This window comes from Oncorhynchus mykiss, chromosome 12 (genome assembly GCF_057628025.1).
Source record: "Oncorhynchus mykiss isolate SJ-2025 chromosome 12, ASM5762802v1, whole genome shotgun sequence".
Lineage (NCBI taxonomy): Eukaryota > Metazoa > Chordata > Actinopteri > Salmoniformes > Salmonidae > Oncorhynchus > Oncorhynchus mykiss.
Genome location: NC_143033.1, coordinates 47,619,113 through 47,632,496, shown reverse-complemented (window position 1 = coordinate 47,632,496; position 13,384 = coordinate 47,619,113). Strand labels below are relative to the sequence as shown.

The window sequence follows — 13,384 nt, the reverse complement described above, 5'->3', positions numbered from 1 at the left end:
TCATGTAATATAGCCTACACCATCACAATAAATCCATTATTTATTTTAGATAGGTCTAAAGAAACATGATATGAAGAAAATGTAGTCTATTCAGAAGGAAAGAATAGCATACTGAGTTGTCCTGATGTGGCTATGCCAAATGGCTGTGGGCTACACTAGTTTATTTAGCAGACAAGATTTGATTATTTTATAGTATATTATATTATGAAGAATACAATCAAACATAGCTGAATAAAATAGAAAGGATATTGTCTCCAAACTATTTGAGGAAGTGCGCACCTGCGGCTATTCTGTGTTGAGTGGTTAACAAAGAAACAGGTTTTCCTATATGCTTCATTTAGAGTTATTTATGTAACTTTAGTTGTGATACAAATGTTGGGCTATATGTTTAGATTTTTAATACATTTTAAGGCTGCATGATGACACACTAATGATGCTTTTAAAAAAGTCCTGAAACCCTTGCAGAAATTCAACCTTTTGTGAAGGAATTGTGCAGGTGTCCTGCAGGAATCCTGTAGGGTTGACAAAATACTGCAGGAAAAGTCCCTGATGCTCCTGCAGGAGATTGACTTGTCCTGCAGAAATCCTGCAGGATTTTGATATTCCTGCAGGATATGGCAATTTCAAGTTAACTACAGGATTTGAGATACAGTATGATGCAGAGAAACATTTGAAATGTAGTGCAATATCAGACATTTAAACTCAGCAGATGAGAAACGTAAGAAATTACAATGTCCACATGCAATAAATATAGTGTATGCTATTTTTATTTGATAGATACCAACACAATTGATAATGGTTTCAGTAGGCCCACAGTTCAGTCAATGTAATGTCAGTGTAATAATGCATTTATATCCTTTATATCATGCTGCCAGTTTAAGAACCACCTTCATTCATACATACTCTGAATAAATAAACACAGTGTAAAAAAAGTTGTATACAGTTAAGTTAAGCGGTTCAAGCCTTTCTCAGTCTACCTCCCATTTGTTGGACTGTAAACAGATGTAATTCCATTGTACATCTGGGATGTCTTTCAGGTGAACACAGGTGGTACGGATCTCTGTGCATTTGATTAACTGAACCTCATTTGAAATGCCAATCTCTTTAAGAATCCCAGAGGCAGTGCCTCCTGTCTCTAGGTCTCTTATTGTGCATCTTGTTGTCATCACTGGGTCTATAAAAGCGTAGCCCACTTCACTGCCAATGTCAACAAAAGAACTGACCAAATCAAATGTATTTACATAGCCCTTCTTACATCGGCTGATATATCTAAATGCTGTACAGAAACCCAGCCTAAAACCCCAAACAGCAAGCAATGCAAGTGTAGAAGCACTGACCATCCCCAGTGACCCATGTTGGGTGCCCACTACATGGTTTACTCGTTTCTATAAGGTATTTGCTGTAATGGAATGAATGTGATTCCCAATAACGATCGTTCTATGGTGAAATTGACATGGTTATTTGTAAGTAACGTCTGACTCTCCAAGGAGAAAAGCCTCCCTTGATGTAGGGTTCCGTGCAACAGGATACCCTAGTAAAAATACACTCTTTTTTTTTCACATTTATTGGCGTGTTTGTAGTCCCTTAACATTTCTTCAAACCTTTTGCTAGCTTGATTTGAATCTGTGCTGAATGTAATAGTGAGTAGTCTCGGGATGTGTCGGTAGATGGTGAACATTTCCACAAGTCTCCCATTACTACTTTCAAAGATGAATGCACTTTGAGCCCACAAAGGTCCCCAGTTTCAGACAGATGTAGGTGCATGCAAACGTATGTGGACATTGTAGCTGACATGACATTTCCCATACAATTGTTCAAACCTAAGAACAAATTCTCGAAAGAACATCTCAGTCATATCAATGTTATGAGAGGTAACTGTGTCTTTCAGTAGACAATAGGTACCCTGCACCAGTAGCAGTAAATGGTGTAAGTACTGCCTGGGTAAAATCCCATTAAAACAGGGGAGGCTATAGAACAGCAGGAAGTGTCGGAACTCTGTGGCTTTCCAATATTTGAGTAAATTAATTGAGCGTGGTGGTCTTGTCACATTTACAGGTGGTTTTATGGCAAGCAATCTTTTATTTACACCCTCTGTTTTTCTTCCAATGTGTCAGGACTCGGTGTGATATTCGGACTCAAACCACAGTGTAGTCATTTGCCAACATAACCCAAGTAAGATGCTGTGCATGTAATCAAAAGCAAACCCTGCAATCGTGTTGAAAACATTAAGGAACATTAAAGGAGATGGGCCCTTAACACCATGTATGACGTTCCCTGACTCTACCACCAAGGCAACCTTTATTCGGTGTTTAGTGTCTGTGCGTGGCATTGGCTCACTATCAAGCGGATACACTCCAGTGAACCCATAACCCTTTTTCTATCCCTTCTCCTCTGTGATAGCACCAGTTGCACCCATGTTCACCATGTAATTGTTTGATATTCTGTACTTTGCAGCGAGCAGGGGAATCACAAATACATAGTAAACTGCACACACAGACATTTGTGGGTGTCCTTCTCAACTGGAATGTCAAGCCTTCGCTCTCAAGTGAAAGACACTAATCCACAAACGACTGAAGGAAATAATTAATTAATTTGACCCAAACCACAACCCCACAAGAATGATGTGCTTTGCTCTTAGGTTCGGGGGAAATTCATAAACTGTGACTTGTAGGGGCCAGTTGTGAAAGGGAGAGGACTTGAATATTGGAACCCCATCCACATGTGAAATACAAATTAAATCAGTGTCTTTAAGGGCATCTATTGACTTGTATAGTGTGCCATCATTAATGTCATCTAGATTATCTGGGCTGCTCTTGGACCTAGAATACTTCTATTTTAAAGCTTTGCAGAATTTGCAGTCTAATAACTTTTCCTGTAGTTGTTTTCTGATTGACAATTTCATGAACACTGATCCACTCTTGACAAGAGATGGCATATCCCCAGGTAGGCAACCACATGATGTGCAATTATCTGGCACTTCACTGCCAAAGAAATACTGGCAGGTTGAACAAATATACTGCTTTTCAAAAGTGTCATTACAGTCAAAATACTTAATAAACTAGTAGTGACTGTTGGGAAACACCGCTTGTCAGTTCTGGACAATGGAGATGTACTGTATCATGTCCAAAAAAATCACTGAGAGCGATCTTGGAGGTTGTGTGTCTTAGAGCATAGCAGAGTATTGAGATCAGAGACTCCTCTTCAGTCATTGTTGCATTTAGCCTTTTCTCCCCCTCCTTGATTCATGAAGTCCCTTCCTTGTCCATCTGTGTTGTTTCCACCTGCGTTGTCTCCCTGTAAGCACAACAGATACCCAGGTCAGAAGGATGTGTATAGCCGTAGTGTTAACATGAAGGAAAGCAGATCACTATGAAAGACAGTGGAACAGAAAGTTGACAAATGCAGGAGGTGAATAATGAAACAGATGAGAAGACAGCCAACAAAAACTGTTGTCGGCTGGCACCTCTCAGTCATCAACGTGTACTTTGGTATTGTTCCCGTATATTGAGCCTACCCTGTAGTCTTGTGGTGAGAGTTTAGTTTTTGTTTTGAAGTCATAATGCTGGTTGTTCGATCCTGGCCAAGCCATACCTAGTTTTAAAAAAATTGACCGTATGAGTTTATGTTAGGCACTTAGCATTAAATATATTTCAGTGAATATTTTAAACACCACCCCCAAATATCTGATATTTTGAGGAACTACATTCCCATTTTACCTAAAAACCTGTCAACTTCTAGGATGGCTAAGTGATCACTGCAGTTACTTTTCATCACAAAGGTGGAGAGTTCTGTGACCAATTCCCTACTGTTTAATGGTGTCATTCTACCTTCCAAGTTCATGCAATTTCAATTGTTATGTTTTTTTTTTTTACCTGAATGGACAGATGATGGCAGTCTGGGGTCACATGCGGATTGACGTCACTCTCGGACAAGCTGTCCTATTGGGAAGAGCCATGCATGTCAGGTGACTGTTGCAACTGTCAGTAATGTTTCAGAAAGGAATGAGTGTGTAGCACTGCTATGCTGTTTATACTTTTAAGTAAGTGGACTACATACTTGTAGCCATGGCTTATAAATTGTTTTCCTCTTCCAATCTAAGCAGGGTAGATGTTGGTGAGATTAAGAAGGATACAGCACAGACAAAATACAACCAATTGCCCTTATCAGTAGACAGCTTTGGTATAGACTGTTTTAAGTCCATATACTGTAGGTACATTCGATTTGTTATAAATGTCTGAAAATCATACAGTAGCTACCTTTCTTGTTGTTGACCCGTGGCCATCTCCTTTTCGTCCATCTTGAGACTGGCGAAAATTCTTAAATTCCATAACTAGGCCTATAGGCTAGATGAAATGAATGGGGCAAAGTAGGTAACAGGGCATTTAAAAGGAAACTAAAATAGTTAACCAAGATACCCAGAACAGTGTTTTCCCTAGGATGGAAGTAGGCGTGGCCAATTGCATGGTTTTTGGTGCCAACATTTTGCCGTTTCAGAGCTAATTTCTTGCAATTCTACACATTTTTGTGATGGTGTTGAGAGAAAAACTGCAGTTTCAAAGCTAATTTCCTGCAATTCTACACATTTTGCCATGGGAGTAGAGAAAATGTGAAGTTTTAAAGCAAATTTCCTGCAATTCTACACATTTTCCCATGGTTTATGTCATGTTCTTATGCTATTTACAATTTTGTCATTTTGCAGATATTCTTATCCAGAGCGACTTACAGTAAGTAGTGAGTGCATACATTTTTGTACTATCCGAGTGACTCAAACATCATAACAAAGTCAATGCGGGCCCCATGCCATTTTTGGAATTTTTAATCTCCCTGACTGTCTAGTTTTTATTTTGGTTAATCTTAGTTCTCAAATATTATCTTATTTAAAAATACATTGCTCCATCATATTTTCAACTTACTTTAAACAGTGCCTTGCGAAAGTATTCGGCCCCCTTGAACTTTGCGACCTTTTGCCACATTTCAGGCTTCAAACATAAAGATATAAAACTGTATTTTTTTGTGAAGAATCAACAACAAGTGGGACACAATCATGAAGTGGAACGACATTTATTGGATATTTCAAACTTTTTTAACAAATCAAAAACTGAAAAATTGGGCGTGCAAAATTATTCAGCCCCTTTACTTTCAGTGCAGCAAACTCTCTCCAGAAGTTCAGTGAGGATCTCTGAATGATCCAATGTTGACCTAAATGACTAATGATGATAAATACAATCCACCTGTGTGTAATCAAGTCTCCGTATCAATGCACCTGCACTGTGATAGTCTCAGAGGTCCGTTAAAAGCGCAGAGAGCATCATGAAGAACAAGGAACACACCAGGCAGGTCCGAGATACTGTTGTGAAGAAGTTTAAAGCCGGATTTGGATACAAAAAGATTTCCCAAGCTTTAAACATCCCAAGGAGCACTGTGCAAGCGATAATATTGAAATGGAAGGAGTATCAGACCACTGCAAATCTACCAAGACCTGGCCGTCCCTCTAAACTTTCAGCTCATACAAGGAGAAGACTGATCAGAGATGCAGCCAAGAGGCCCATGATCACTCTGGATGAACTGCAGAGATCTACAGCTGAGGTGGGAGACTCTGTCCATAGGACAACAATCAGTCGTATATTGCACAAATCTGGCCTTTAAGGAAGTGTGGCAAGAAGAAAACCATTTCTTAAAGATATCCATAAAAAGTGTCATTTAAAGTTTGCCACAAGCCACCTGGGAGACACACCAAACATGTGGAAGAAGGTGCTCTGGTCAGATGAAACCAAAATTGAACTTTTTGGCAACGATGCAAAACGTTATGTTTGGCGTAAAAGCAACACAGCTGAACACACCATCCCCACTGTCAAACATGGTGGTGGCAGCATCATGGTTTGGGCCTGCTTTTCTTCAGCAGGGACAGGGAAGATGGTTAAAATTGATGGGAAGATGGATGGAGCCAAATACAGGACAATTCTGGAAGAAAACCTGATGGAGTCTGCAAAAGACCTGAGACTGGGACGGAGATTTGTCTTCCAACAAGACATTGATCCAAAAAATGTCAGTCTCTCGATGTGCAAAACTGATAGAGACATACCCCAAGCGACTTACAGCTGTAATCGCAGCAAAAGGTGGCGCTACAAAGTATTAACTTAAGGGGGCTGAATAATTTTGCACGCCCAATTTTTCAGTTTTTGATTTGTTAAAAAAGTTTGAAATATCCAATAAATGTCATTCCACTTCATGATTGTGTCCCACTTGTTGTTGATTCTTCACAAAAAAAATACAGTTTTATATCTTTATGTTTGAAGCCTGAAATGTGGCAAAAGGTCGCAAAGTTCAAGGGGGCCGAATACTTTCGCAAGGCACTGTATCTGGATTTAGTCGTTTAAGTTTACACTGAAAACATTTTACTATCCCACTTTTTTATTTTTTTATTTTTAAATATATATACAGTACCAGTCAAAAATTTGGACACACCTACTGTACTCATTCAATGGTTTTTCTGTATTTTTACTCTTTTCTACATAGTAGAATAATAGTGAAGACATCAAAGCTATGAAATAACCCATAACCAAAAGTTATGCAGAAAAAAGTAAAAGTGAAGAAAAACCCTTGAATGACTATATATATTTATATATGCACAAATACTACAATTACTACAATTCAAAAGATCGAGGTCACTTAGAAATGTCCTTGTTTCTGAAAGAAAAGCAATTTTTTTTGTCCCTTAAAAAAACACATATTGATCAGATATACATACAGTGTATACATTGTTAATGTTGTAAATGACTATTGTAGCTGAAAACGGCTGATTTCTAATGGAATATCAACATAGGCGTACAGAGGTCCATTATCAGCATCCATCACTGTTCCAATGGCACGTTGTGTTAGCTAATCGTTGTGTTAGCTAAAAGTTAAAAAATGTAAAAGGCTAATTGATCATTAAAAAACATTTATGTTGGCACAGCTGAAAACTGTTCTTCTGATTAAAGAAGCAATAAAACTGGCCTTCTTTAGACTAGTTGATTATCTGGAGCATCAGCATTTGTGGGTTCAATTATAGGCTTAAAATGGCCAGAAACAAAGACTTTCTTCTGAAACTCGTCAGGCAATTCTTGTTCTGAGAAATGAAGGCTATTCCTGGTGATAAATTGCCAAGAAACTGAAGATCTCATACAATGCTTTGTACGACTTCCTTCACAGAACAACGCAAACTGGCCCTAACCAGAATATAAATAGGAGTGGGAGGCACCAGTGCACAACTGAGCAAGAGGACAAGTACAATAGTGTCTAGTTCGAGAAACAGATGCCTCACAAGTCCTCAACTGGCAGCTTCATTAAATAGTACCCGCAAAATACCAGTCTCAATGTCAACAATGAAGAGGCGAGAAATTAAGATGGGGAAAAGAACACAGACACTGGACAGAGGAACTCTGCCTAGAGGCCAGCATCCCAGAGTCACCTCTTCACTGTTGACGTTGAGACTGGTGTTTTGCGGGTACTATTTAATGTAGCTGCCAGTGAAGTTGCAAGCTGCCAGTTGCCCACAAACCAGGGAGAAGGTGGAAATCTTCCTTGGTGTACACATCACTGACAAACTGAAATGGACAACCCACACAGACAGTGTGGTGAAGAAGGCGCAACACGCCTCTTCAACCTCAGGAGGCTGAAGAAATGTGTCTTGGCACCTAAAACTCTCACCAACTTTTACAGATGCACAATTGAGAGCATCCTGTTGGGCTGTATCACCGCCTGGTAAAGCAACTGCACCGCCCGCAACCGCAGGGCTTTCCAGAGGGTGGTGCGGTCTGCCCAACGTATCGCCGGAGCAAACTTCCCTCCAGGACACCTACACACACCCGATGTCACAAGATCATCAAGGACAACAACCACCCAAGCCACTGCCTGTTCACTCTGCTATCATCCAGAAGGCCAGTACAGGTGCATCAAAGCTGGGATCGAGAGACTGAAAACAGCTTATATCTCAAGGCCATCCGACTGTTAAATAGCCGTTGCTAGCCAGCTTCCACCCGGTTACTCATCCCTGCACATTGGAGGCTGCTGCTCTATATACATAGAAATTGAATCACTGGTCACTTTAATAATGGAACACTTGTCACTTTAATAATATTTACATACTGCTTTACTCATTTCATATGTATATACTGTATTATATTCTACTGTATTTTAATCAATGCCACTTCGACATTGCTCGTCCAAATATTTATATATTTCTTAATCTTTTACTTTCAATTTTTGTGTATTGTTTTTAAATTGTTAGATACTACAGTCGTGGTCAAAAGTTTTGAGGATGACACAAATATTAATTTCCACAAAGTTTGCTGCTTCAGTGTCTTTAGATATTTTTGTCAGATGTTACTATGGAATACTGAAGAGTAATTACAAGCATTTCATAAGTGTCAAAGGCTTTTGTTGACAATTACATGAAGTTGATGCAAATAGTCAATATTTGCAGTGTTGACCCTTCTTTTTCAAGACCTCGCAATCCGCACTGGCATGCTGTCAATTATCTTCTGGGCCACATCCTAACTGATGGCAGCCCATTCTTGCATAATAAATGCTTGGAGTTTGTCAGAATTTGTGGGGTTTTGTTTGTCCACCAGCCTCTTGAGGATTGACCACAAGTTCTCAATATGATTAAGGTCTGGGGCGTTTCCTGGCCATGGACCCAAAATATCGATGTTTTTTCCCTGAGACACTTATTTATCACTTTTGCCTTATGGCAAGGTGCTCCATCATGCTGGAAAAGGCATTGTTCGTCACCAAACTGTTCCTGGATTGTTGGGAGAAGTTGCTCTCGGAGGATGTGTTGGTACCATTCTTTATTCATGGATGTGTTCTTAGGCAAAGTTGTGAGTGAGCTCACTCCCTTGGCTGACAAGCAACCCCACACATGAATGGTCTCAGGATGCTTTACTGTTGGCATGACACATGACTGATGGTAGCACTCACCTTGTCTTCTCCGGACAAGCATTTTTCCGGCTAGATTAAACAATCGGAAAGGGGATTCATCAGAGAAAATTACTTTACCCCAGTCCTCAGCAGGTCAATTCCTGTACCTTTTGCAGAATATCAGTCTGTCCCTGATATTTTGGAGAGAAGTGGTTTCTTTGTTGCCCTTCTTGACACTTTGCCTCACTGTCGTGCAGATGCACTCACACCTGCCTGCTGCCATTCCTGAGCAAGCTCTGTACTGGTGATTCCCCGATCCCGCAGCTGAATCAACTTTAGGAGACGGTCCTGGCGCTTGCTGGACTTTCTTGTGCGCCCTGAAGCCTTCTTCACAACAATTTAACCGCTCTCCTTGAAGTTCTTGTTGATCCGATAAATGGTTGATTTAGGTGCAATCTTACTGGCAGCAATATCCTTGCCTGTGAAGCCCTTTTGTGCAAAGCAATGATGATGGCACGTGTTTCCTTGCAGGTAACCATAGTTGACAGAGGAAGAACAATGAATCCAAGCACCACCCTCCTTTTGAGGCTTCCAGTCTGTTATTCAAACTCAATCAGCATGACAGAGTGATCTCCAGCCTTGCGCTCATCAACACTCACACATGTGTTAACGAGAGAATCACTGACATGGTGTCAGCTGGTCCTTTTGTGACAGGACTGAAATGCAGTGGAAATGCTTTCTGGGGATTCAGTTAATTTGCATGGCAAATAGGGACAAATTGCCATCATACAAACTGAGGCAGCAGACTTTGTGAAAATTAATATTTGTGTCATTCTCAAAACCTTTGGCCACGACTGTACTGCACTTTTGGAGCTAGGAACACAAGCATTTTGCCACACCCGCAATATGTATGTGACCAATAACATTTTGGAGTAATAAGGGAGATTACTGTGTGTGTTTGGGAATAGTACTAAGTGAATGTGGATGTGAGAGTTGTGTGAGTGTGGAAAGGATGTGTTAAGCTGATGGAAATTTGGATAATAAAAGGCTAAATGTTGATAATATTTATTTTACCATTATTTAAATAGGCAAGTATTTACAATGACGGCCTTCCCCAGCCAAACCCGAACGATGCTGGGCCAATTGTGCACCACCCTATGGGACTCCCAATCACGGCCTGTTGTGATGCAGCCCAGAATCGAACCAGGGTCTGTAGTGAAGCCTCTAGCACTGAGATGCAGTACCTTAGACCGTTGCGTCACTTGGGTGTTAAGAGATTGAAAATTGGATTCTAAGTGGTAAACTGAGTTCAACAAAGGATTTAAATTTGGGGTAATAAAATGATTGAAATTTGGAAATTATGCTGATTTAAATTTGGATAATAAGAGGAGGTGCATATTGAAGATATTGGAAGAACTGTCCACATTTACTTTTCATCAGCCAACAAGATGAGTAGGCCTAACGAACAGCAAAAGCACTAGCCTATGTCAATCTACTATCCCCCATAGAACAAAATGTACCTACTCTATTCTGTGCTAGAAATAAATATTCTAAACATAGTCTCAGACAGTTGTGGGATGCAAAAGATCCCGAATTAATACAACCACTAGCATAAAAAAAAACAGTTTTAAGCAATGAGCCTGACACAGCAGATGAGAACGTTTAGCTTAAAATGTTGATAAACTGTTAGGCTATTTCTCCACATTATAAGAGCAGCAATGCGCACAAGGCAGTAGGCTAATAAGCTTGAATGTTCCATTAGCAGGATAACACCATTCTCAAACATGACCATTATCATGCACCTGTCTTGAAACAGGGGCAGTGGAAAAAAACCACGTCATCTAGAAATGTTACGCAACATGAGCTCATGGGCTCTCATTAGGTGTTTGATTTGATTTTCGATTGCATTTGCATTGAGTGATCAGAGTGATTAGAGGGACAATAGAGTGCGGAGTACCAGGCTGTTAGCAAGTTTGGTAGGCTGTTAATGAGCAGCAGCATTAGAGCTTGAATAAGCTTAATTACTGTGAATAAACAGTCACAGAATTTGACTGCCATGATGACTCGTGACCGCTGGTGTGGCGGTAATTTGGTCACCATAACAGCCCTACATTTACGTATTCGGAAGAGTACCACCTTTCCATAGAGGGGTCATATTACTGTGTAGCCCAAACTGATCAGACGCTAAGACAGAAGTTGGCAGATTGGTGGTACTGCCATCAGACGAGTCCAGTGATGCTTGTGGGGGTCGAAGAGCAAAAAGTTTGGATGCTCCCAACGTTTTCATGAGAATGACAATTTTGGGGATGTCTCATGGTCTGACAAACATCGATGTAGCTCAGTCACCTTCCACCGCAGATTTAGAAGGCCGCCATTGGCGGATGTGGTGGATTGAGACGCAGCCCATGCAAAACTGACATCTCTAGCTTAAATAGACGGATGTTGTATTAAGCTAATTCGATTTCCATGGGGCGCGGACATCAACTCTACGGGGTACGCACATTGTTGAATAAAAGTTTCCAATTAAATCACATTGCAATATTATGAGGTTTATTTGCATTTTGCACAATTCTTTTGCACTATGAAAATGTCACCCATAATCTCTCTCTCTCTCTCTCTCTCTCTCTCTCTCTCTTACTCTGTCTCTCTAATTCTCTTTGTCACACACAAAAAAAAAATCCACTTAGTGTCACACGCTGATCTGTTTCACCTGTCCTTGTGCTTGTCTCTACCCCCCTCCATGTGTCGCCCGTCTTCCCCATTATCCCCTGCATATTTATATGCAGTGTTCTCTGTTTGTCTGTTGGCAGTTCGCCTTGTCAGGTCTTACCAGCGTTCTTCCTTGTCTTACTGTGTCTCAAGTTCTCTTTTCAATTTTTTCCCGGTTCTGACCATTCTGCCTGCCCTGACCCCGAGCCTGCCTGCTGTCCTGTACTTGCCTGACTCTGACTTGATCACACATCTCTCCCTGCCCTCGACCTGCTCTTTGCCTGCACCATGTTTATAATAAATAATCTGAGAACGGTACTATCCTCCTCCTGTGTCTGCATCTGGGTCATATCCTGAGTCTATACTTAGGTCTATTTTATCTCCATGTATACAAATTACAATTTATGAGTCAGTAAGATAATTTAATTGACAATAACTGCTCTCAGGAGATTAACCACAATGCACTTCTCCACACTTAATTGATTTGAATGCAAAGGATCAAATCCACTTGTTGTAAACATTTGATAAATTGAAACAAAATGCTAGCTGATGTTATGAAAGTTTACTTCCTGCCTTTGATTCGACTGCAATACAATTATGATAACTATCCTCTCTAGTATTTATTGTATAATAAATACTGAATACTGAATGCCTTTTACTATAGACCTTACTTTGCCACTCTTTATATGGATACAAGTTCATTACAATCATATTTAATTACAATGGGAATCTCCGATCAGCTAGATCATCTGAAACAAACAAAATGTTTGAATGAACATTTGAATGAATGAACACTGTTTGTTTGTTACCTATGCATAGTCACTTCGCCCCCACCTACATGTACAGATTACCTCAACTAGCCTGTACCCCTGCACACTGACTCGGTACCGGGAACCCTGTATATAGCATTTTATTGTTATTCTTATTGTGTTACTTTTTATTATAACTTTTTATTTGAGCCTACTTGGTAAATATTTTATTCTTCTTGAACTGCACTGTTTGTTTAGGGCTTGTAAGTAAGCATTTCACGGTAAAGTCTACACTTGTTGTATTCGGCGCGTGTGGCAAATAAAGTTTGATTTGATTTGAAATGGCTGCCAATCAAGCATCTTCTCGTCGCTCCCGCCATGTCTTATTGATGTATCCACCTCTTGGTTATGTCTGTCCTTTAATTAAAACTGTCTCCCTCCATAAGGCGTTGTGACTGCCAGCATCAACAAATAACACCCTCCAGCAGTGCCAGTTTTGGGAGTAATTACTGGGCAAGATGGGCCAAGCTGTTCTGTATGGCACACATCTGCCAACCTGTCACTACCAGCACTATGTCTATATTCTGCACTTTCTCTCAGTGTGAGGTGGAAAGGGGCTGTTGGGAGGAGGCAGAGCAGCCACAGAGCAGCTAGGTGAGCATGTGTGAATTTGTATTTTTAAGGTCATGATGAAAATGGAGGGCTCACATTAATGAGGCTCACTGCTATGGCTGACCTGCGGTGCCGGGCCATCTGGCCAACATGTGGTTGGCCAGATTTGTGTTGCGGAGCCAGTGCCACGAGGGCCAAGAGATCACTAGCTCTGGCTAGAGAGGGGATGAAGATGCTCATTCAAATGGACGCCAGTGAGTATCATGAGATGTTCTTAATTAGTTGGAGAGCTAATTACAGTGTTGATAATGTAATACATTAATTATAGTGATATTGTGGTTGTTGTCTTTGCAGATACATTTTCTTTATGCTGTAACATGTTCTTTCCTCTGTACACTGAGATCATGTTATTA

At 40.4% G+C, this 13,384-nt stretch overlaps 1 pseudogene; it reads right to left on the bottom strand.

Annotated features, from left to right (window-relative positions):
* Window positions 1–749: 749 nt before the first annotated feature.
* LOC149979196 (uncharacterized) lies at window positions 750–4,297 on the bottom strand (annotated as a pseudogene).
* Between the last annotated feature and the right edge of the window lie 9,087 nt (window positions 4,298–13,384).